Genomic DNA, 27,225 nt, shown 5'->3' with positions numbered 1-27,225 from the left:
CTTGCAGCTCGTCTGCACTGCTCAGAGAACTTCATATCTGCCTGCACAATTACCCCCAGGTCCTTTTCATTCTCCACCACTGTCAGTGTAGTAACGCAGAGATGATACGTTGCTCTGGGGTTACTTTTTCCCATATGTAGTACTTTACATTTGTCAATGTTAAACTTCATTTGCCACCTCTCAGCCCATCTGTTCAACCTTTCCAGATCCTGTTGCAGCAGCATAGCATCAGTAGTGTCCTTAACAACCCTGCCAACCTTTGTATCATCTGCAAACTTGGACATTAAACTTGATATCCCATCATCAATATCATTCATAAACACCGAAAACAACAACAGACCCAACACTGAACCCTGAGGAACTCCACTAATTACATTAGTCCACGTTGAGCAGTGTCCATTGATTACCACTCTCTGTCTTCTGCCACTCAACCATCCCCTTATCCATAGCAGCAATTTGCCTCCAATGCCACACTACTCCAATTTGTGCAGCAGTCTTCCATGTGCAACAGTATCAAAAGCCTTTCTAAGATCCAGATATATAATATCAAAGTTATTCCCTGCATCCAGTTCTTTTGTGACTACATCATAGTATCCAATCAAATTGGTCAGGCAAGACCTGCCCTTAACAAAACCATGCTGCGTCTGAGCTATAACTGAATCCTTGTCTAGATGATCCTGCAGTGCTTCTTTAACCAGTGCCTCCATTAATTTACCTGGAACAGAAGTTAAACTAACAGGTCTATAATTACTTGTGTTAGCCTTTGATCCTCCTTTGTGAATTGGGGTTACATTTGCACATCTCCAGTCTATGGGTACCTCCCCTGAGGCCAAAGAAGCTCTCATAATTATGGCTAAGGGTTTGCTTACTTCCTTTGCTGCCTCCTTTAATATAACTGGATAGATCCCATCCACCCCAGGTGCCTTTTTTATGTTTATCCTCAACAATCTCTCCTCCACTTTCCTCTCAGTTATTACAAAATCATCCAGCTCACTGCCAATGTTTACTTTACCTACGTCATTCTCCTTCCTGAATAACTCCTCATGCGTGAATGTAGATGCAAAATACTCGTTTAGATTGTTAGCCACCTGAGCAGGATCCCCAACTGTTGAACCATCAATATCCAGTGGACCAATCTGATTCATCCCTTTCCTTCTTGAGTTTAAATATGTAAAGAACTCTTTTCTGTTTTTCTTTGCATCCTTTGCCAAGGATTTTTCGTAGTCTGCCTTTGCCTGCCTAATCTCCTTTGTGACTTGGTTACAGACCAACTTATATCTATCATAGGCTTCCATGTCACCTATTAATTTGTATGTATCCCATGCATTTTTCTTCTCTGCCACATGTCTCATTAGTTCATCTGACACCCATTTAGGCCTAAACCTTGAACAATATTTCTTAGTTGGTATGTAACGCCTGGTAGCCTCCAAGATTAGTTCCTTGAATGCTTCCCATTTTGAGTTTGCTGTTGGTAACATCATCAGTTGGTCCCACTGTATAGAATTTAAATACTGTCTCAGACCATCATAGTCGCCTTTACGAAAACAAAAACCCTTCCCTTTACCTCTGATGGTAGTTACCTCCTTGAGTAAATCCCACTTCAACACACTGTGATCACTGCCACCTAGTGGTTCATTTATCTGCAGATTCTTAATGCATGAAGAATCACTACTGATAATCAGATCAAGAGTATTGCTCCCTCTTGTTGCCTCACGAACATGCTGATGTAGAAAACAATCATCCAATAAATCCACAAAAGCCTTGCTAGTGTGCGAGTGACCAACCCACAAATTCCAGTCAATATCTGGGAAATTGAAATCCCCCATTATAAGACTCTCTGATTTACTGGCCCACTCTATTTCCCTGTACAATATCTTATTATACTCATCAGAGTCATTAGGCCTATAGCACACTCCTACTCTCAATTTTGATTTCCCTATGCTTATGTCACACCAAACTGACTCGACACTGCCCTGTCCATCGATGTCGACTGGCTTCACTTCCTTGGACTTTATGTGTTTCTTAACTAATAGCATAACCCCTCCTCCCCTCCTGTCCTGTCTATCCTTTCTATACACATTGTATTCCCCAAATTCCAGTTTCGCATTTCTTATATCTGTGTGACACCACGTCTCTGATATCCCAACAATATCTGCTTTTGATGTTTTGAGCAATACCTCAAATTCATCAAATTTATTTACCAAACTCCTAGCATTGGTGTACACGCAGGTATACATGCACCTGTTTCTATTCTTAGCTACCCTAACACAACCCATGTGTTTACTTGTACCGCAATGACTCCCAGCAGTCTCTGAAATATCCTGCATCTTGTTTTTCAGGCTTCTGCTCATTTCAATAGAAGCAGTGCAAGAATCACTTCCACCTCTGCCAGTGGCTGCTGTTAATCTATTAGTCCTTGTATCCCCCCCCCCCCAAGCTAGCAGTTTTCCAACCCACCTAACACTGCCTCGATAGCATTAGCAAATATTCTTGCACCCTTTCTATTTAAAGTGTATCCCATCCCTGTAGAAGCAAGTAAAAAAGCCACCAGTATAGCACGTGAAACCACCCTAAAAATAAAGAGTGGCTATAAGGTTCTTTCGTATTTTAGACTTTGTTTGAGTAGTAAAGTCTCTACACCTACATATTGAAAAAATAATTTTAACAGGTTTTTTAGCCTTTATGTACATAGTAACTAATTTTATTTTAAAATTGCAGCGACCCCTTTAATTTAACCCATGACCCCTCTGGGGTTCGTGCCCCATGGTTTGTGCACCACTGGTATAGTGTATGCTGTTTTTTTTTTGGAATACATGGACTTTTGCAATACTGGTTAATACTTATATGATGTACCACAAAGTTTTAAAATATGAAATTGATAAAACCTTAAATTGGAAATTATAAATCTGTATGAATAATTGTCAAAATAAGTCCTTGTAGTATTTTTTTCCCGTATTTTAGCAAATTAATTTTTAATTACAAAGTTAAAAAATGTCTGCTTTATATGAAAAAAATTTCAGGATTGCCTTCACTTCTTACCCCCATCCCAAATCATCTCTGGGTTTGAGATTTTGAAGAGGTGCCAGCTGTACTCACGGTCAACCAAAGGCTGGGGATCTCTATTCTATATTAAATAATTCAACGACCATTCTTTTTTTTTTTTTTTTTTTTTTTATGAGAACCCCAAACACGAGATATATTAGAACCTATAGTACTTAGTACCGTGCTTGGGTTGGAGGTTCAGAAGACGAAAGAAGATATTTGTTGATATTGGACTTGAACTTCTGTAGATTGTAATTTTCAGGAAATACGTATGAAGGAAGGTTGTTCCAGAAAACGGCAGTTGAATGAATAAATGAGGAAGATGAAAAGTTGGTTCTGTGGGTTTGTAGTTGGACAGTAAATGGATGCTGGCTGGTGGCGGCACGTGTTCAGACTGTTTTGCAGTATCTGTAGAAGAGGCATGCAGCAGAAACAGTGTGTCTATGAGAAAGCGAGTGGAGAGACTCTGTTAGAGATGAATCATTAATTAACCTAACTGCCCTCTTCTGAATGGAATCAAGAAGCCTGAGAGAGGTTTTGGGGGCACCACCCCAGATGTGGGAACAATATTCCATGGCAGGGCGGATTTGCGATTTATACAGAGTGAGCAGCTGTTTGGAAGAAAAGTAACGCCGAGAGCGAAAGAGAAAACCAAGTTTTTTAGATGCAGAGGAAGCAATATTTGTAATGTGCTTGTGCCAAGAGAGATTAGACGTCAGAGTAATCCCCAAAAGAGATATATCATTTTGCCTAGAAATCGGAGTGTCACTAAAGATAAGCATAGGAGCAGAAGAATCCTTTTTTGCGAGATATAAGACAAGATCGAGTTTTAGAAGGGTTGAAATCAACTAAGTTGTCATTGCCCCACTGGAGAATTACCTGAAGATTGGCATTTAAGGAATTGGCAGCAGATTTTCGAGAACTTGAAGCTGATTGAGCTGGACAAGGTTTCTCAAAATGGAAAGTTGAATGCAATGTGCTATCAATGGCAAAACTATGGATAGGATTTCCAGTCAATGGAAGAAGGTCATTGATATACAAGAGGAAAAGAGTGGGGGAAAGAACTGAACCTTGGGGGACACCGGCATTAGTGGAGAAGTTAGAAGACAGAGAGCCATCTACCATCACCCTCAGTGAGCGATCAGAGAGAAAACTGAATAACCAATTACTAAAAACAGTTGGCAAACCATAAGATGGAAGCTTGTTTAGAAGACCTTTATGCCAAACACGATCAAAAGCCTTTGAGATGTCAAGAGCAACTACTTGTGTTTCACCGAACCTTTCCATTGAATTAGTCCATAAATGGGTAACATAAGCCAGAATATCTCCAGTGGATCGACACTGACGGAATCCATGCTGGTGATCGTTGATCAGACGGAAGGTTTCTAGGTAGTTTAAGAGTTGGCAGTTAATTGATTTCTCCATTACTTTAGAAAGAGTAGAAGTAATTGCAATGGGACGATAATTGGATGGGAGGGATTTGTCACCCTTTTTAGGAATTGGCTGGATATGAGCAAATTTCCAAACAGAAGGAAAAACACCTTTGGAATAAGAAAGTGAAAAAAGGCGGCAAAGAATAGGAGTAAGTTCAGGAGCACAGGTTTTGAGAACAAGTGGAGAAATACCATCGGGACCTGGAGCTTTCTTAGCATCAAGATTCGTCAAAATCCTTCTGATATCCTTTTGACGGAAGACCACAGGAGGCATTGAATGGAGCGTGTTAGGAATGGTGGGAGGTGTTTTACCAAGATCATTAATACATAAGCTCAAAGAAAAATGGGATGCTAGCAGGTCAGCTTTATCCTTGGCTGAAGTGACAACAGAACCATCTGGTTTGGACAGAGGTGGGAGCAGAAATGGGCAAAAGTTGCGGCCAATAGCTTTGGCAAGAGACCAGAATGCTCGGCTACCATTAGGGCAAGAAGCAAGTTTTCTACTCTTAGCCTGTTCAAACTCTAGTTTGGACTGATTAATAACTGCTTTACAATTGTTGCGAGCTTTGGTGTAGGCAGAAAATGAAACTGAAGAATTAGAAACAAGCCAATTACGATATGCAACATTCTTCTCTTGGGCAGCCTTAGCACATTTATTGGAAAACCAAGGTTTAGATAAAGGACGAGATTTTAAAGTGGAGTGTGGGATAAAGGATTCCATTCCTGCAAGAATAATTTCACTGACACGATCTGAGCAAATGTTGACATCAGAAGTTTTGAAACAGTAATCAGACCAAGGAAAAGAAGAAAAGAAGTCTCGCAGGTCATCCCATTTTGCATTCTTGTAATGCCAAACAATACGAGGTTGGGAATAGCCATGAGATAAAGGTTCCATTGGAGAAGAGACAATCACCAAGTTGTGATCTGAAGTGCCTAAAGGACCTCTCACTTCAACCTTGTACTTAGAAGGGTTGTTTGTGAGAAAAAGATCAAGCGTATTGGCTGTATGATTAGGATTGTCTGGTATTCTTGTAGGTAAATGAACAATCTGTGCTAGGTCATTAGTAATTGCAAAAGCCTCAGCATCTCGACCTGTTGGGTCGGTGTGACTAGAAAACGGAAGCCAGCTGGAGTTGTGAATGTTAAAATCACCAAGGAAAATTACCTCACTGTTAGGAAAGTTGGACTGGAGAAAATCAAGTTGCAAAGAGAGGAAGTCAAAGAGCTCCAAGTGATTAGTGGAGTTGGGAGAACGGTAGAGACAACAGATGAATTTTACACAATGAGGTAGAGAGATTTTAAGCCAGAGAAGATCAAAGAGAGGAGATTCCAAATTGCCAAGTCTCTGACAGGGAATATCAGAACGGACATATGCACAAGTACCACCTTTGAGGCGAAAGGAATCATACAGCAAATAATTTGGACATCTAAGATGAGCAGTAGTTGAATCAACTGATAACTGAGATTCAGTCAGAAAAAGTACATGGGGTTTGGAAGACTGCAAGTGGAAATGGACATCGTTGAGATTGGAATTGAGACCACGTATATTTGTGAAATGAATTAGGAAGTCCTTGGGAGGTTTAGATCTTTTCGCAGATAAGCTTGCTCTATTATTTTGACAATTCATGGTGTATTCAATAGTAAGAAAAAGTGGGTGGGACATTCTGTATGAAGTAATGAAATTTTTGGATATGGCGTACATGTGGTAAGAATATACCCAGATCCTTGACATAACGTGGCCTCGACAATGCTCCCCGCATACACACTACTCGGACTCCCTCCAGTCACTATCTGGCAGAGTAGAGGTAGCAAGATTATACTGGAAGCTGATCCGGAAGCCTCCTAGAGAGTTACCAATAGGGTTGGTCCGGTGTACTATCTAGCGGCCGGCCTGCGAACACCATTTTAGAGCTGTACCCTCGAAATGTAAGGAATATTGGATCTCGCCACGACATTCATCATAACCTCAAAAATCATCAATCATACTGCATGATGGAAGAGATAGGGAAGGGTTGGCCGGAACTTAGCTCTAGAGACTAAACATGGGTTCCACCACTTCAAGCCTCCAATAAGCAAAGTGGTGGTATTTCACCGGTTGATGAGAGTCATCTACCACCTAGTACTGCCTGGTAACATAGAGGGGCGGCGTTCCTCCATGTGGTGTGGGCGCCACACCTCGACCCCTGCTTACGTTGGTTCACATCTGGGTGGTCACCCACCATGTACTTGTGCATGAAGGTTATACTCAGGATTACTAACAGTCCCACCATCGTGAAGGTGCAAGCAGAGGATTTGGCTGTCATAGACCGTCCAGACTTCACCGAAATTGGGTCCACTTGACTTGAGTGTCACCCGAATATCAGTTCCATCAGCGTTTTAGACTCCCAGGTAGCAAGAACAGCTTGTCTGGCACATCTGAGAGAATGTCTGTGACAACCTCAAGGACCATTCAGCATGTATATACGACAATATCGCAGCTTTTTTGTGGGAGAATGTGCTGAAAGAGCAGTCCAGATTCTTGTTTCAAGTGAAGTCAGACAATGAAATGCATAGTATATGACGATAAGATTAATGTTCAAACAATAAAATAATGTCTCTGCCCTCCCCAAATTAACTTGATCCTCTGATTTTCGAATTTGGTATATTAAGGTCAGAGGCCAAGCTGGCAGCAAATGTGTTAACAGTTACCAGTTTGAATTATAAGATAAACAGAGGTAAATACCATAAATGGGGAGGGATCATGGATGCTTTCTGAATTTTTTTTTTTTTAAAACAGTAGTGGACACTATTATCTTCACTTTCAAATGTCACATCTATTTTCATTTTTTTTTTTAAATATGAATTATACATTGTTCTCATGCTTTGTTTTAAATATTCTTAATTACATAGCATTTTCAGTCACCTGAAAAATCATCACAACCTGTATTCAGTACACAATTTTTTTTCCAGATTTTATATCTTCTTAATAGTACTTAGTATTTCTTTTGTATCTTATTAAAGGACATTTTGAAATCCAATTTAGCTTCACATCACATCATGTTTTTGTGTAACACAAAAACAGTTTAAATGATACATTGCAGTGACCAGATGTCCTGTTTCTGAGTGGTGTCCCATTGGCAAATAAAGATGGTGTAGGAGAACATCATCCACCTCTTCTGTCCATTTCCTCTAATAACTTACCTAATGCTTCTTTAAAATTTATTCCAAAAATCCACTTCTATAATAACAGTAATTGATTGTTGGAAGTTTTTTCAACAATCAATTACTCTTTGGCTGAAAGCAAATTTTGAACGTTTTTCCTACAACCACCCTTTTTTTCAATTCAAGTTTGATTCCCTATGTGTTGTCTGAGAAAGAGTATGAATACCAACATCATTTAATTGACTTAATCCATCTATACCCTTAAACACTTCAGTCAGGCCTACTTGCAAGTTCCCAGTTTTCAAGCGCTAAAATTTGCAGAACTGAAGTACTTCATGGTTGAAATATCATTGTGTCCTTGACTAATCTTTTTGTTCTCTGGGTGCATTCCAACACTTGTTTCACATCCTTCTGAAATGAGATTTTTAGACCTACAGGTAGAATTCTTTGTAACCTAACTATTACTTTATGCAGAATGTTAATTTTAATAGTAAATCCATATTATTTATAGTAAAATAATATGGATTTACTATAATAGTAAATTCAAGGTACATCAGGCTTAACGTCTACGTTTGCAGTTGATACAAAGGTTGGCAGGGGGTTGTTAATCACAGTAATGGCACTATACTACTGCAACAGGATCTAGAAAAGTTGGCCAGATAGGCTGAGAAGTGGCAACTGAAGTTTAACACTGACAAATGCAATGTACTGCATACGGATTACGGGCAGAAGTAACCCCAGAGAAACATACCAACTGCGTGGTACTACACTTAGGGTGGTAGAAAATGAAAAAAAACTGGGAGTAATTATGCAGTCAGATATGAAATTTTCTGAGCAGTGCAGATTGGCTGCCAGAACGTGGGGTATTGTCAATGATATATAGGAATTTTGATAGTAGGGAAGAAGTGATGTTATCCCTTTATATAAGGCAATGGTCAGGCCACGCCTTGAATACTAGGTATAGGTCTGGAGGCCTCACTTTAAGAAGGATGTATAGTTGCTTGAGCAAGTACAGAGAAGGGCAACAAGATTGGTGAGGGGAACGAAGGAGTGGGTCTTACCAAGAAAGGCTTAAGTTCTACAAATTGTAATGTCTGGAGACTAGGTGCCTGAGGTGATCTAATCGATGTGTATGAGGCTTTGAATGTGGTTGAGCAGGCTCAGTTCTGATGGGATTCTTGCTCTTGCTTAGATTACGAATCTGAGGGGACATAAATTCAAATCGAGGAAAGACAATTGTAGAATACATGTGCAGAAATTTGCCTCTAGCCAGCGGGTAGTTGTTTGCTGGAACAAACTTCCATCTGTTGTTGTGGAAGTTGATAGCTTAAATAAATTAAAGGAGGACTGGACAAATGTTTAGAGGGAATCGATGTGTAAATTTTTTTTTTTTGGCTGATGCTATATAAGCTTGCTTCTTGCATCACATGCCTCTACTATTAACCATAGGGCAACATGTTTTTTTGTTGACATTCACTGTAAGATTTTACAAAACTTTTACAGTGCAGGTCAACAAAAAATTGTTGAAAAATTTCCTAACGCTAACATGTAAACTGTACTAGCAACACCACAGTACCTAGCCCGACTGATGTTGAACAACTTTACCAGCAGTATATTACTCTTAAAAAACAATATGCAAAGGCTATTTTTCAATTAAATGTTATTGTTGAGACCTGGAAATCCTATGTCACAGAGCAGGGTAATCAAAATCCCTAGGGGATCGTTTACAAATTGGTCACAGGGAAACTACAAACACAGTCTACCTTCAACACAGTAACATTCAACAACACAGAAATGTCAGATTGCACAGACAATTTTCAATCGCATTTTAGATGATAATCCTGTGGAAAATCTCCCTATGCACAAACGTATATGACAATTAAATGTGGCATATTACAAAAATACAACTTCACTGCCAGTTTTGCTCTCTGAAGTCAATTCGGCAGTTGCAAAAATAAGCCCTGACAAATGTCCAGGGAAAAACCTTATTGAAGATATATTCATAATTAAACTGGAGCAAAAATACCCACATATTTTGGTTAAACTATTCAACAAATGCTTTAATTGCCAGAAATCAGCAATTTGAAAATTCTCCTCATACCTAACAAACTGATTACCCCCCCCCCCCGTTATATTAGACTTATTTCCCTTCTAAGCCACTTAGAAGTTGCCATCTGATGTTCTATCCCCATTTATCCTTTTTACGCAATAAATTGAAAAAAATTTGCTGGTATAATAACTAGAATCACTCACCACAACTTGAACCTTAGTCAAAAAACATTAGCTACTCTCCACCTGGTTTACTCTGACCAGACTTTCTACATTCAAGAATAAATTATGCACAATATCACAGTTTTCTTTTACTTTAATCGAAAACTTGTAGAACTGACTCAACTCCTGCCTTACAAGTATTGTCCAGTTCCATGCTCCTTGCTTTTTTTCTTAGTTTTTCAAGGATTCTGCTATTTCATTAAAAAGAATATTCCTCTTGACTTTGACGGCATTCGATTGAGCGATCTAATGATCCAAAAAGAGAAAAAAATCAGGATTTCAGTATGTTGTTAAAGAGGCAGCAACATTGGACTGATTCTCCTAAAGTTCACATCACTAAATCTTTTATCAGTGATATTAATTTTGTTAATCAAATTATAATGAAATGGTTTTTGTCTAATCTATATTCTTGTTTCCCTCTTGTTGAGCATGGCTCTAGGCCTGGTCTGTACTTGTTAAGAGGAGAGATGGGATACACTTAAATAGAAAGAGTACAAGAATATTTGCTGATGCTATCGAGGCAGTGTTAGGTGGGTCGGAAAACTGCTAGCTTGGGGGGGGGAGGATTTCAAGGACTAATAGATTAAGAGTAGCCACTGGCAGAGGTGAAAGTGATTCTTGCATTGCTTCTACTGGAATGAGCAGCGGCCTGGAAAACAAGATGCAGGATATTTCAGAGACTGCTAGGAGTCATTGCAGTACAATAAACACATGGGTTGTTAGGGTAGTTAACAATAGGTACAGGTGCATGTATACTTGCGTGTACACCAATGCTAGGAGTTTGGTAAATAAATTTGATGAATTTGAGGTATTGCTCAAAACATCAAAAGCAGATATTGTTGGGATATTGTCTGCTGACGAGGCTACTAGAGACGGTCGTGTTCAAAGCCGCTAAGTGGATTTTTCTTATTTATTGATTTGAAATTATTGTTTTTCTAAAGCTTTTGATTTAAATTTAGTAGTATAGCATTATTTTGTGATTTTCTGATTAATTTGGTGTATTTATTCTTTACTCGGCCTTGTAATTGCATAAAAGTATCGGTAAAGGTTTCCACGTGTTTCAACTCCGGTACCGTTCGTAATTTTCCCGCCTTTGTGATACGCTAGTTATATACCGTACTAGATAGCGTTAGTTGAACTTCGTTAGCAGTTAAATTGTACGTTTAAATAAATACATATAACGACTTAGATTACAAACGTAATATAATTAATTATATTTAACATAATTAATAACATAACATAATTAATTATAATTAATTAATAAATTAATAGAATCATGACTCAGACCAGAGCGGCAAAGCAAAAGGCTCAAGCCAATGGAAGTGCTGTGGCTCAGAGCAGAACTGAGGGGGACAGTTGTCCTCTGACTCACAGCCTTATAAAATGCACTGTTTGCTTGATGTTTGCAGAGCAATCGGGTACGGGACATGATACTGCCAAGGGGGATGTCTTTGTGTGTGCGCGATGCAAGGAGTGTATCGATATCAAGCAACAACTCGGCGTTCTTGTGGGCCTATATGAGAGCTTGAAGGACAGGGTGGATGCCCTCGAAGAAACTAAATTGAGGGGCCCATCAAGCTCTCAGCTGCCCACATCAACGCCAGAGCTTGCACTTGGGCATCGCGTGACACAGACAACCCCCAAGGCAGAATGCGCTGGTCCCGAAGGAACTAGTAGTTGTTGGTGACTCTATTGTCACCAACAACTACTAAAAAAGATAGGTGGAACAGGACCAGGGTATGTCTGCCAGGGGCAAAGGTTGATGACGTTGTAGAGCGAATATCATCTTTTAAGGGCACAAAAGGTGATATAGTTGTACACGTTGGCACTAATAATATTAAGAGTAGGAGACCGGCAGAATTACTTAACAAGTACAGGTCAGTGTTGAACAAAAGCCGAGAATTAGGGTTGAATTTGAAAGTGTCTGCAATTCTGCCCAGACACGATAGGAGGGAGTATATGATGAGAGCCTTGTCGATCAATTCGGCCCTGGAAAGATTGTGCAAGGCTCAAGGGGTAGAATTTTTTTCAGCCTGGACTGTACTTGTTAACAGGAGAGATTGCTTCAACAGGGATGGGATACACTTAAATAGAAAGGGTGCAAGAATATTTGCTGATGCTATCGAGGCAGTGTTAGGTGGGTCGGAAAACTGCCAGCTTGGGGGGAGACAAAGACCAATAGATTGACAGTAGCCACTGGCAGAGGTGAAAGAGATTCTTGCACTGCTTCTATTAGAATGAGCAGAAGCCTGGAAAACAAGATGCATGGTATTTCAGAGACTGCTGGGAGCCAATCCGGTACAAGTAAACACATGGGTTGTGTTAGGGTAGCTAAGAATAGAAACAGGTGCAGGTATACTTGCGTGTACACCAATGCTAGGAGTTTAGTAAATAAATTTGATGAATTTGAGGTATTGCTCAAAACATTAAAGGCAGATATTGTTGGGATATCAGAGACGTGGTGTCACACAGATATAAGGGATGCAGAACTGCAATTTGGGGAGTACAACGTCTACAGAAAGGATAGACAGGATAGGAAGGGGGGAGAGGTTATGCTATTAGTTAAGAAACACATAAAAACCAAGGAAGTGACGCCAGTCGACATCGCCGGACAGTGCAGTGTTGAGTCAGTTTGGTGTGACATAAGCATTGGGAGATCAAAATTGAGAGTAGGAGTGTGCTATAGGCCTAATGACTCTGATGAGTATAATAAGGAACTGTACAGGGAAATAGAGTGGGCCAGTAAATCAGAGTGTCTTATAATGGGAGATTTTAATTTCCCAGATATTGACTGGAATTTGGGGGCTGGTTACTCACACACTAGCAGGGCTTTTGTGGATTTATTGGATGATTGTTTTCTACATCAGCATGTTCGGGAGGCAACTAGAGGGAGTAATACTCTTGATTTGATTATCAGCAGTGATTCTTCATGCATTAAGAATCTGCAGATAAACGAACCACTAGGTGGCAGTGATCACAGTGTGCTGAAGTGGGATTTACTCAAAGAGGTAACTACCATTAGGGGTAAAGGGAAGGGTTATTGCTTCCGTAAAGGCGACTACGATGGACTGAGACAGTATTTAAATTCTATACAGTGGGACCAACTGATGATGTTACCAACAGCAAATTCAAAATGGGAAGCATTCAAAGAACTTATCTTGGAAGCTACTAGGCTTTACATACCAACTAAGAAATACTGTTCAAGGTTTAGGCCAAAATGGATGTCAGACGAACTAATGAGGCATATGGCAGAGAAGAAAAATGCATGGGATACTTACAAATTAACACATGACACAGAAGCCTATGATAGATACAAGTTGATATGCAACCAAGTTACAAAGGAGGTTAGGCAGGCAAAGGCAGATTACGAGAAATCCTTGGCAAGGGATGCAAAGAAAAACAGCAAAGAGTTCTTTACTTATGTTAACTCTAGAAGGAAGGGGATGAATCAGATTGGTCCACTTGATATTGATGGGTCAACTGTTGATGATCCTGCTCAGGTAGCTTACAAACTAAATGAATATTTTGCATCGACATTCACACATGAGGAGTTATTCAGCAAGGGGAATGCCAGAGGTGTATTCAACTCTAGCAGTAAGCTACAGAATCTTGAAATAACTGGGAGTAAAGTGGAGGAGAAACTGTTGAAGATAAACACAAGAAAGGCACCCGGGGTGGATGGGATCTATCCAGTTATATTAAAGGAGGCAGCAAAGGAAGTAAGCAAACCCTTAGCCATAATTATGAGAGCTTCCTTGGACTCAGGGGAGGTACCCATAGACTGGAAATGTGCAAATGTGACCCCAATATACAAAGGAGGATCAAAGGCTGACACAAGTAATTATAGACATGTGAGCTTAACTTCTGTTCCAGGAAAATTAATGGAGGCACTGGTTAAAGAAGCACTGCAGGATCATTTAGACAAGACTTCAGTTATAGCTCACAGACACAGCATGGTTTTGTTAAGGGGAAGTCTTGCCTGACCAACTTGATTGGATATTATGATGCAGTCACAAAAGAACTGGATGCAGGGAATAACTTTGATATTATATACTTGGATCTTAGAAAGGCTTTTGATACTGTTGCACATGGAAGACTGCTACACAAATTGGAGCAGTGTGACATTGGAGGCAAATTGCTGCTATGGATAAAGGGGTGGTTGAGGGGGAGAAGACAGAGAGTGGTAATCAATGGACACTGCTCATCGTGGACTAATGTTATTAGTGGAGTCCCTCAGGGCTCAGTGTTGGGTCCATTATTGTTTTCTGTATTTATAAATGATATTGATGATGGTATATCAAGCTTAATGTCCAAGTTTGCGGATGATACAAAGGTTGGCAGGGTTGTCAAGGACACTACTGACACTATGCTGCTGCAACAGGATCTGGAAACGTTGAGCAGATGGGCTGAGAGGTGGCAAATAAAGTTTAACATTGACAAATGTAAGGTACTACACATGGGAAACAGCAACCCCAGAGCAACGTATCAACTCTGTGGTACTACACTGACAGTGGTAGAGAATGAAAGGGACTTGGGGTGGTTGTGCAGGCAGATATGAAGTTCTCTGAGCAGTGCAGACGGGCTGCAAGAGTAGCTCATGGAGTATTGTCAATGATATACAGGAATTTTTCCAGCAGGGATAAGGAGGTGATTATTCCATTGTATAAGGCAATGGTCAGGCCACACCTAGAGTACTGTATACAGGTCTGGAGGCCTCATTTCAAGAAGGATGTAGAGCTGCTGGAACGAGTACAGAGAAGGGCAACAAGGTTAGTGAATGGAACAAAGGGGTGCTCTTACGAAGAAAGGCTTAAGTTTTGCAAATTACAGTGTCTGGAGACTAGGCACCAGCGAGGTGATCTGATAGAGGTGTATAAAGCCTTGAATGGTTTAAGCATGCTCAATGCTGATGGGATTCTTCCTCTAGCTCAGAAAAATCACCTGAGAGGGCATAAATTCAAATTGAGGAAAGACAGATGTAGGATAGACGTGAGGAAATTTTCCTTTAGCCAGCGGGTGGTTGGTTGGTGGAACAGACTTCCGTCCCTTGTGGTGGAGGTTGATAGCCTAAATAAATTTAAGGCTCAGCTGGAAAAGTATTTCGAACGAAAGGAGGGGTGAAATGGGAGTGATTTTTTTTTTTTTTTTTTTTGGCTGATGCTGCATAAGCTTGCTTTTTTGCATCATATTCCTCTACTAATGCTAAAATTGGCTCAATTTAATTTTTCTGCTTCCAATCTGTTTCTGAGAATGTGCTCACAGGTTGAGACTTCTGAGAACATTCTATTTATGATGATTTTCGTCAAATCCTTTTTTCTGTCACTGACAACCTTACAAAATCAGTTATCCATGTTTCTTTTAAACAAGACTAATGTTGTTGCGTTCCAAAATTTTGATTCTTCCACTTTTCGTTGTCAGAAGTCACCTATGGGACGACAGTAGTGGTCCCACAGGAAACATTCTTATATTTCATTCATTTATTTTTTTCCCCCCTCTGTGCCCTGGGTTAGGGCCACTCAGAGTGAGATTTATTTCTGGTACCCATTGGTATATAACACAATCTCCAGTAGGTGCAGGATTTTGCCCTTTATTAGCATTAGCATTAGTAGAGGCATTTGATGCAAGAAAGCAAGCTTATGCAGCATCAGCCAAAAAAAAAACAAAAAAAAAACCCACTTCCACTTCACCCCTCTGTTCGTTCAAAATACCTGTCCAGCTGAGCCTTAAACTTATTTAGGCTGTCAACCTCCACCACAAGGGATGGAAGTCTGTTCCACCAACCAACCACCCGCTGGCTAAAGGCAAATTTCCTCACGTCTATCCTACATCTGTCTTTCCTCAATCTGAATTTATGCCCTCTCAGGTGATTTTTCTGAGCTAGAGGAAGAATCCCATCGGCATTGGGCATGCTTAAACCATTCAAGGCTTTATACACCTCTATCAGATCACCTCGCTGGTGCCTAGTCTCCAGACACTGTAATTAGCAAAACTTAAGCCTTTCTTCGTAGGAGCACCCCTTTGTTCCATTCACTAATCTTGTTGCCCTTCTCTGTACTCGTTCCAGCAGCTCTACACCCTTCTTGAAATGAGGCCTCCAGACCTGTATACAGTACTCTAGGTGTGGCCTGACCATCGCCTTATACAATGGAATAATCACCTCCTTATCCCTGCTGGAAAAATTCCTGTATATCATTGACAATACTCCATGAGCTACTCTTGCAGCCCGTCTGCACTGCTCAGAGAACTTCATATCTGCCTGCACAACCACCCCCAAGTCCCTTTCATTCTCTACCACTGTCAGTGTAGTACCACAGAGTTGATACGTTGTTCTGGGGTTGCTGTTTCCCATGTGTAGTACTTTACATTTGTCAATGTTAAACTTCATTTGCCACCTCTCAGCCCATCTGCTCAACCTTTCCAGATCCTGTTGCAGCAGCATAGTGTCAGTAGTGTCCTTGACAACCCTGCCAACCTTTGTATCGTCTGCAAACATGGACATTAAGCCCGATATACCATCATCAATATCATTTATAAATACAGAAAACAATAATGGACCCAACACTGAGCCCTGAGGGACTCCACTAATAACATCAGTCCACGATGAGCAGTGTCCATTGATTACCACTCTCTGTCTTCTCCCCCTCAACCACCCCTTTATCCATAGCAGCAATTTGCCTCCAATGTCACACTGCTCCAATTTGTGTAGCAGTCTTCCATGTGCAACAGTATCAAAAGCCTTTCTAAGATCCAAGTATATAATATCAAAGTTATTCCCTGCATCCAGTTCTTTTGTGACTGCATCATAGTATCCAATCAAGTTGGTCAGGCAAGACTTCCCCTTAACAAAACCATGCTGTGTCTGAGCTATAACTGAAGTCTTGTCTAAATGATCCTGCAGTGCTTCTTTAACCAGTGCCTCCATTAATTTTCCTGGAACAGAAGTTAAGCTCACAGGTCTATAATTACTTGTGTCAGCCTTTGATCCTCCTTTTGTATTGGGGTCACATTTGCACATTTCCAGTCTATGGGTACCTCCCCTGAGTCCAAGGAAGCTCTCATAATTATGGCTAAGGGTTTGCTTACTTCCTTTGCTGCCTCCTTTAATATAACTGGATAGATCCCATCCACCCCGGGTGCCTTTCTTGTGTTTATCTTCAACAGTTTCTCCTCCACTTTACTCCCAGTTATTTCAAGATTCTGTAGCTTACTGCTAGAGTTGAATACACCTCTGGCATTCCCCTCGCTGAATAACTCCTCATGTGTGAATGTCGATGCAAAATATTTATTTAGTTTGTTAGCTACCTGAGCAGGATCATCAACACTTGACCCATCAATATCAAGTGGACCAATCTGATTCATCCCCTTCCTTCTAGAGTTTACATAAGTAAAGAACTCTTTGCTGTTTTTCTTTGCATCCCTTGCCAAGGATTTCTCGTAATCTGCCTTCGCCTGCCTAACCTCCTTTGTAACTTGGTTGCATATCAACTTGTATCTATCATAGGCTTCTGTGTCATGTGTTAATTTGTATGTATCCCATGCATTTTTCTTCTCTGCTATATGCCTCATTAGTTCATCTGACATCCATTTTGGCCTAAACCTTGAACAATATTTCTTAGTTGGTATGTACAGCCCAGTAGCTTCCAAGATAAGTTCTTTGAATGCTTCCCATTTTGAATTTGCTGTTGGTAACATCATCAGTTGGTCCCACTGTATAGAATTTAAATACTGTCTCAGTCCATCGTAGTCGCCTTTACGGAAGCAATAACCCTTCCCTTTACCCCTAATGGTAGTTACCTCTTTGAGTAAATCCCACTTCAGCACACTGTGATCACTGCCACCTAGTTCTTCATTTATCTCCAAATTCTTAATGCATGAAGAATCACTGCTGATAATCAAATCAAGAGTATTACTCCCTCTACTTGCCTCCCGAACATGCTGATGTAGAAAACAATCATCCAATAAATCCACAAAAGCCCTTCTAGTGTGTGAGTAACCAGCCCCCAAATTCCAGTCAATATCTGGGAAATTAAAATCTCCCATTATAAGACACTCTGATTTACTGGCCCACTCTATTTCCCTGTACAGTTCCTTATTATACTCATCAGAGTCATTAGGCCTATAGCACACTCCTACTCTCAATTTTGATCTCCCAATGTTTATGTCACACCAAACTGACTCCACACTGCACTGTCCAGCGATGTCGACTGGCTTCACTTCCTTGGTTTTTATGTGTTTCTTAACTAATAGCATAACCCCTCCCCCCTTCCTATCCTGTCTATCCTTTCTGTAGACGTTGTACTCCCCAAATTGCAGTTCTGCATCCCTTATATCTGTGTGACACCACGTTTCTGATATCCCAACAATATCTGCCTTCGATGTTTTGAGCAATACCTCAAATTCATCAAATTTATTTACTAAACTCCTAGCATTGGTGTACACGCAAGTATACCTGCACCTGTTTCTATTCTTAGCTACCCTAACACAACCCATGTGTTTACTTGTACCGCACTGGCTCCCAGCAGTCTCTGAAATACCATGCATCTTGTTTTTCAGGCTTCTGCTCATTCTAATAGAAGCAGTGCAAGAATCTCTTTCACCTCTGCCAGTGGCTACAATCAATCTATTGGTCTTTGTCTCCCCCCAAGCTAGCAGTTTTCCGACCCACCTAACACTGCCTCGATAGCATCAGCAAATATTCTTGCACCCTTTCTATTTAAGTGTATCCCATCCCTGTAGAAGCAATCTCTCCTGTTAACAAGTACAGTCCAGGCTGAAAAAAATTCTACCCCTTGATCCTTGCACAATCTTTCCAGGGCCGAATTGATCGACAAGGCTCTCATTATATACTCCCTCCTATCGTGTCTGGGCAGAATTGCAGACACTTTCAAATTCAACCCTAATTCTCGGCTTTTGTTCAACAGTGACCTGTACTTGTTAAGTAATTCTGCCGGTCTCCTACTCTTAATATTATTAGTGCCAATTTATGGCTGACAATGATTTTTTTAGTACCTAAGGGCCACCACATTTCATGCTCAGTTGTGGCCTACCTCCTTGTGGTGTAGACAGGCACTGGGAAAGCTTTCTAGATGATCACTTTTCCTGATGGCAAAGTGGCCAGAAACAACTAAACAACACACTTCTGGAGTTATATACAGTTCTGCATTCATCACAGTATACCAAGGCAGAGTTAAAATTCAAGTGCCACCCTACATAAGATACTATACATGTCTACACAACACTACACTAACAGTCCATACATACCTACATATTTCAAAATAAAGAAGAGTCACGAGTGTGGATCAGTTGAGAATAAGGAATGTTTTTACAAAAGAATTTTGACAAACAACTTAATCTCCAAACAAATCTCTACAGTAACTCATCATTCAAAAGAGGATATCACTTGATTCATCTCATTTTGCTTAAGAAAAGACCTAAACCCTTTTCTTTTTGTATTTGTCTTCAGGACAATGCAAAAGATTATTGCACTTGAAGATATTCTAAAATTTTTGATAAAATTTATTTCACTGACAAAGAGTGGTTTCATTTTGGATTCAAAAGTGAAAACCATGGGGTGCTGAAAATCCTCAGTTTTTCCGAAACTCTCTGAAATGCCCTAAAAATCTGAGTGTGGTGGCATATCCCAAAGAAAGATAGGCCAGCCCATATTTTTTGAAAAAACTACCACCTCTGATGATTTCTAAAGCATCATATTGCAGTTCACTGCACTGTTAAAAGAATATAAGAGATACCTGGTTTCATGCAGTATGACAGGTTACCCTACCTACTATACTGCATGCTCAACCACTGAAATGATGTCTTTTGAGGGTTAAATCATATCCCAAGGATATTGGCCACCTAGGTTTCCTGATTTAACACACCCAGGCTTCTTTTTATGAGGATTATTAAAACAGAGGGCTTACGAGTGCAATCCACAAAGCATTCAGCTCAAAGCAAGCACTAAAAATACAGTGTATCGACACAAACTTTGTCACATCACTTGCAACATAATGAAATGAGTAAATTTATGTATTGCTGAAAACAGAGACCTCTTCCACTATTGTTTATAAACTATTATTTGTTAATTAACCTAATAATCAATTGCATTTTCCTTTAATGGTTTTTAGGATTACTTTTAAAATGAACAACCTGTACAATGGGATATTTACCTCTTTATCCCTGCTGGCAAAGTTTCTGTATATCACTAACAGAAAATAGTGAGCACTTCTAGCACCTGTCTATACTGCTCAGAGAGCTTCATGTCATATTATACAAATATCCCCAGCTCTCTTTCATTCTACACCACCTCAAGTGTGGTGCCATCCAACTGGTATGGATTTCTGCTGCTCATATCCAATACCTTGAATCTATCCAAGTTAAACTTTAACTGCCACTTCTCAGCCATTCGCATAATTTTTTTTTTTTTCAGTCTTTTTACAGTAGCATGCTGTGATATAGCATCTCAATAACTGTTCCCAGCACTGAACCCTGAAGGAAAACTGCTAACATTAGCGGAAGAACAGCAGTGTCCATTAATAACTATCCCTTTATTCATAGCAGTAGTTTGCCCCCAATGCCACATCATTCCAATTTTAACAGCAGTCTTTCATGTGGTACAGTGTCAAAAGCTTTGCTGCATATGTGAAAATTGTTTCTAACCAGTTCCTTTATTACTGCATTATAGTAGTAATCAGACTGGTCAGACAAGGTTGCTAACAAATAAACATGGGCTGTGAATTTTGTATAATTACATTCCCACCAAGATGATCTGCAATACTTCTTAATCACCAACTACATTATTTTACCTGAACAATTCAAGCTTACAGGTCTGTAACTACTTTTCTCTCTGATTCCACTTGTGAATAGGAGGGGAGAGAACTGCATATCTCCAATCCATAGTTCTCTCCACGAATTGAAGGATCCTCTGGCCAAAGGTGTGCTTACCTATTTTGTCAATTCTTTTAATATAATTGGATAGATTCCATTAACTCAGGTGCCTCATTTACCTTTTAGCTTCAACAATTTCTCTTCCACTTTCTACCCTTTTACCACAAAATAATTTAGCCCCCAACCATAACTTGGTATGCTTCTGGTATTCCCAATTCTAAAAACTTCTTCATACCTGAATGTAGATGTAAAATATTTATTCAGCTTGTCAGCAATCTCAACAGGATCATCAACAGTTATGCCATTCATATATCTAGTGGTCCAATGTGGTTCATCCCTTTCCTTCTAGTGCTAACCTCAGCAAAGAATTCTGCCCTATTTTTCTTTGCATTCTTAGCTTCTCATAATCTGCCTTAGTTTACCTAGCCTCCCTCCCTTAGCAACTTGACTGCAGATCACTTTGTACTTCTATGGGTTTGTGTCTGTGATAATTTATAATCATCTCATGTATTTTTCTTCTCTGCCACACCAGTTGACCTCATATCCATTTAGGTCTAAACATGGAACAATATCTAGAAGCTTCTATGATTACTGCCCTGAATACTTCCTATTTAGAATTTGCAGTTGGTAACATCATTAGGTAGTTCCACTGAAAATAATTTTAAAATTATTTAAGGCCACTGTGGTCACCTTTATGAAAACAATATCCCTTACCCTTAATAAAGGGTCTTTGCTAATCATTCAAGAGTATTGCTTTCTCTTGTTGTCTGTTTAACATGCTGGTGTAGAAAGCAGTAATCCAGCAAATCCAAAAAAAAAAAGAAAAAAAAAAAGCAAAACAATGTGAGTGAACAATCCACAATTTTCAGTCAATATCCAGAAAATCAAAAACCCCCATTATAAGACATTCTAAATTTGCTGGCCCACCATTTGTCTATATTCATGATAATCATCTGGCCTATAGTATACTCCTATTCTCATTTTTATTTTCATATTGCTTATGTCACACCAAACTGACTTAACATTACACTTCAACTTGGTGCATTGCCTTAGATTCTACGTGCTTCTTAACTAAGGGTATAAACTCTCCCAACTGTGCCCTATATGTCTGAGCAGCGCCGCATTTCCAATATCCCTACAATGGCCGCATTTGTTGCCTTAATCAATATTTAACCTTTCAAATTTATTTATTTTACTCCTAGCATTAGTGCAAAATAAATTTATTTTACTCCTTATTACTGGTCCTCATGGGAAAAACCAATATATGCTTTTCCCCATGAGGACCAGTAATCATCCTTCATTTCTTGTTTTCCAGACTGCTATATGTCCTAACAGAAACAGTGCAAGAATCAATTTTAACTCTGCCTGCAGCTGCTATTAATATAATAGACTGCATATCACCCCAAAGCTAGCAGTTTTCCAAAGCATTCAACACTGTCTCAGCAGAATCAGCAAATATTCTTGTACCCCTTCCATTTAAATGTATTATTCTTGTAACCAGCAGCCACCATAGCCAGGCAAGGGGGTGTATAAGCACACTTGTCTTTGAGTGACAGTGGTTCAAACCTGTGACTGCTAGATACAGTGCAGTTTCTTGTATTCTCTCTACCTTGTGAACTCCTCTGACTGTGTGGTCATCCCAGAGTATAAACAGAAAATTCATTTTTTACTTTAAAAACAGTCTCTCCTATTAGCAATCACAGACCAGCTGAGAAAAGTTCTATCTGATGAACCTGGCACAACCTCTCCTATAATAGCTGGGCAGGATTGCAGACACTTTCAAATTTAACTCTAACTTGCAACTTTTCCTCAACATGCTCCTGTACCTGTTAAGTAAATCCTCAGATTGCCTATTCCCGAGATCATTAGTGTTGTGTATACAAAAATATCACCCTTTCTGCTCTTAAAAAATAACTGTTCTACATAATCAACTTTTGCCCCTGGCAGACATACACTGGTCCTATTCCACCTTTCCCTTTTGCACAATATATTTCCTATTTCCCTGGCAAACTTGGCAAGAATGTTCCCAAGTTACAGTTATATAACGATGTTAAAATTAATCTTAATATTCTAAAAAAACATAAAATAAGATAAATAATAAAACAAAGAATATATATATATATATATATATATATAGTACCAAATCTTTTCCAAGCTACTGTTATATACTGATGGCAAAATTAAACAATATTGTTTAATTTTGCCATCAGTTTACTAACTTTTAATTTATTGGCAAAATTAAAAATCAGTTTACTAATTTTAATTTATTGGCAAAATTAAACAATATTGTTTAATTTTGCCATCAGTCTATAACTGAACACCAGTTATAGATAAAAACTTATCTGTGATAAGTTTTTATAGTTATAGATAACTGAACACCAGTTATCTATAACTGGTGTTAAGTAAGTAGCCCAAGATCAATATTTAATTTGTTTACAATAACAAGACAACTATTATGTTTTCAAACATTCCATTTCATTCATCAATTGGCTTACTTTAACGTTAACTGTGCCATGATCCACATATGCATCATGGGATTTTTAATCCACTTGAAAAGAAAACCACTTGGCTTCAGAATGATTTTATTACAATTTGAGGGAAGATAAACCATATAATTTTGACATGAAATCTTTACTAGTGGCCAACTAATTCAGCCATACTGAGAAGAAAGCCAAAAAAAATGCCTATGCAATGCCAAGTTCAGATTGCCTTAATCCCACAGTTTCCAATCTTGGGTCACAAAGGTTGTTGGAGAAGCAACAACAAAATTGTTAAAAAATTTTATAATTTCTGTTAGGAAATACTGGTGGTTAAATAAGTTAGTACTTTTTTTTTTTTCTCTCCATCATATTTCTAAATATCATTATTGGTATAATAATTTTTTAGAAAGCAAGCTTATAAAGAATCGTACAAAAAAAAAGGGGGGGGCGGGGGAATCTTGCACACCAGCTGTCCATCCTCCCAAATATCATAGATTACTAATTTCTATTTATCTTACAACCCACAGATAACTGTAGGAAGCCATGAAAATGAACTTAAGACATTACCCAATTTGTCATCTTAAAGCAAGATTGCATTTGAAAATGCGCAGCTTTAATTATACTCTACCTTTTTTAAACACCCAGAGCTTTTTTTTTTGTATTACCGTATATGTTCAATATAATATTGGTGTAAACATACCATTAGCATTAGTAGAGGCATTTGATGTAAGAAAGCAAACTTGTGCAGCATCAGCCAAAAAAAAAAAAAAAAAACCACTTCACCCCTCTGTTCATTCGAAATACCTGTCGGCTGAGCCTTAAACTTATTTAGGCTATCAACTTCCATGACAAGCGATGGAAGCCTGTTCCACCAACCAACCACCCGCTGGCTAAAGGCAAATTTCCGCACGTCTATCCTACATCTGTCTTTCCTCAATTTGAATTTATACCCTCTCAGGATTATTCTGAGCAAGAGGAAGAATCCCATCAGCATTGAGCATGCTCAAACCATTCAAGGTTTTATACACCTTTATCAGTTCACCTCGCTGGTGCCTAGACAACTAGGCACCATATACCATAGACAACTCTTAAACGAAAAAACTATGCTAGCAGTTTGAAGGGCATCATTTTATCTGTATCTCATATTGTGCTCTTCCTTCACGAGTTGCCATGTATTGCGCTACCTTGAATAAGTAACGGTTCACTAAACGAGAAGACTATTGTTACTTATTCTCAGTGGGCACCAATCACCCAGACGGCACCATTTCAAGGCTTGTTTGTATGTGTGGAATAAAAACTACTATACACTTGTCCCTATTAGACTTAGGAAAGCAAAAAGTAGAAGGAAAGTTACAATAGGAGTGGAAGAAAAGAAACAGTATAGAAGAATGAATCGGACAGTAACTCACACTACTCAAAAATACCTTGAATAGGCAATGCTTCCCCAGTAGAGAAGACTGCTGTTACCTATTCTCAGAATATCAGGCTCCCCCCCTGGGGACCATTTCAAGGTTTGTTGGCCTCTCATCAGTGGGTGGACAGGTACCCTGGTATTGCAGACATGACAATCCAGTTGTGTAGATAATCCAACAATAAAAGGCTCCAAAAAAAAAAAAAAAATCTCCCACACCAGCTGTCCATCCCACCAAATACCAGACAGGTACCCTGGTATTGCTGACATGACAATCCAATTGTGAAGATAATCCTACAATATGAGAGATGCCAGAAGGTGTACGTGATAATATTTAAGTAAAATTAAATAAAGATATGATGCCTTGTTGCATTTAATTTTACTTAAATATTCAAATATAATTTTAAATAATGTATCTAATTATGAATGCATATACACAGAATACAAATATCTCCAATTATTTTAATATGCACGTAATAAAGAGTAATATAAAGTGACGGGTGCAGTAGTGAACAAGCAAGCAGCTGGCTGTGAGAGGTGGTCTGATTGAAATTTTCACTTTAATTTTTGGCGTGCAATCAGCACGTCCCGCAATGACCTTGGGCAGTAATACTTTTATTCACTGCTAAACTGTCTATGCTTCGAAAATGCTATCGTGGCATATTCAATATACGTTATCTAATAACACGAGGTCAAATGAAAACACATTCTCAAAGAGAAGAGTAATATTAAAAAAAAAAGGAAAAAACTTATTTATTCAAAAATTACTTAAGGCTTTCTGTTAAAACTTCATTTTTAATTGCAAAAATACCATAAATTTCTCCTATGCTTATTCAAGTGGATAATGCTAAGATATTTATTTAAGTAATGGATGTGGGTTAGCGCCATCAATCAAATACCTCTCGGAGGGGGGGAGGTAGAGAGAAATGAATGTTTATCTTTATTAAATCGCATCTGCCACAAATACTACGTGTTGGTTATTATCAATAACTTCACATTTACTGTGTATATATATAAACATAGGCGCTCTTTAAATTGAAGAAATGCCCTTATGGTCATTTTTAAATGAAATGCTAACCTGCTGTATACTCAACAAAAAACTAAAATTAAATGTAAAATATGAAGAATCACAATATAAAAACATAAGCGCACATTCTAGTGGAGTCACGTGTACCAACACGCATATTATGTATATACAGTATTTATTACAATCCAGGCACATTGACAATTGTTTACATGGAAGGCATATTTGCAACAGCCATCATAAAATTATATCAAGGCCACTCTATCAAGTATGGTTGTCAGGTATCTCAGAACTGATAGCAGTACATCTTTTGCCACATTACGCAACACATTGCTTACATTTATTACTCCATGAGGGTGAACGGTTTGGTTATCCCAAATGACAAAAGTTCACGATTGCGACTGTACTCATAATTGAAGTTTAAAAACAATCGACACGCCGTGACAAGTTATGGCGCATCTCCACAGCGTTACTGATGAATAAGTGGAGCTGGCACTTGTCACCTTGCCTACAGCCGTTTTCAAATCTCACCTATAGTCGACATGTACAGAGCCTGTGACATGCAAAAGCAAATTTAATAAATGCACTTATTAAATATATAAAATTTACTTACATTGTGCTGTAAATTTTAGTTTAAGGTATTCCTGTTATTAAGAATACCTTTAAATGTTTCGATCTTTCCTTTCCCGCCTTAGACACCATTGCCAGCTTTCCCGCGTAGGTGGCGAAGACCCGGATGATTACAAACACTTCATCAATCTACGCATGCTCACTTAGTTAACTGCTCTGTTGCTGATATAATTCGTATAAGCTATAAAAAGTTTTCCCGTCTTCATATGAACTTAATGTTATGACTGCTTATTATCTAAATTTCTTTTGAGTGGACAATGAAAATAAAAAAAGAAAAATTAAAATATAAAGACATGCGCAGCCACGAGTGATTACCACTGATAAAAATACAGCTTTATTAATGGCTACTTAAAAAAAAAAAAACATATTCCAAGTTGAGATACATTCTGTTCGTAACAACAATTGTAGTATAAATTGTAAAGCAGGTCAAAATTTGCACATAATGAAAGATTCATAAATCAGAAGATAGTAATAAAATTAATGGCTTCAGCTTTTGGGAGACCATTTTACATAATTATTTTATTTTATATATAAATCAATTTTATATAAATAAAATATTTTTAGTAGCTATCAAGTGGTGCCAAATCATTGCTGCAAATCTGTGTGTACACACACGGGGGGGGGTTATGCCATTTTCTATTTTTAAAAAATAGAACTGGAAACCTATTGATCGAGTGAAAAGCGGTTTGTTGCAATGTATTCAGTATTAGTTCTAAATTTCAAAACCAGGGGGCGCAAAGAGTGATTAATTTAGAAAAATAACAGAGAGGTCAATTTTTCACCAATCTTTATTGAGGCCAAATTTTAATAATGTGCCCATTATTTTCTAATAGGCAATGAAGGGGAACATTCGATTAGCTACAGCTATCTACAAATTTTCCGATGGGATGTTCACGAGCTACAGGCGCC

General features: G+C 38.8%; 1 protein-coding gene across 2 annotated transcripts in view; it reads right to left on the bottom strand.

The window, feature by feature from the left end:
- Nucleotides 1–26,394, bottom strand: part of LOC150080475 (CTD small phosphatase-like protein 2) — a 237,138-nt gene extending 210,744 nt beyond the window's left edge. For both annotated transcript variants that reach the window (XM_090381305.1, XM_090381306.1), the window contains exon 1: nt 26,300–26,394. The gene's annotated coding sequence lies outside the window, so the exon portion shown is untranslated. The remainder of the gene's footprint in view (nt 1–26,299) is intronic.
- Between the last annotated feature and the right edge of the window lie 831 nt (nt 26,395–27,225).

Source organism: Mastigoproctus giganteus, chromosome 9, assembly GCF_048544385.1.
Source record: "Mastigoproctus giganteus isolate SK-2022 chromosome 9, ASM4854438v1, whole genome shotgun sequence".
NCBI lineage: Eukaryota > Metazoa > Arthropoda > Arachnida > Uropygi > Thelyphonidae > Mastigoproctus > Mastigoproctus giganteus.
The sequence above is the reverse complement of the archived record's forward strand: the minus strand, read 5'-3'. Positions and strand labels throughout refer to the sequence as shown.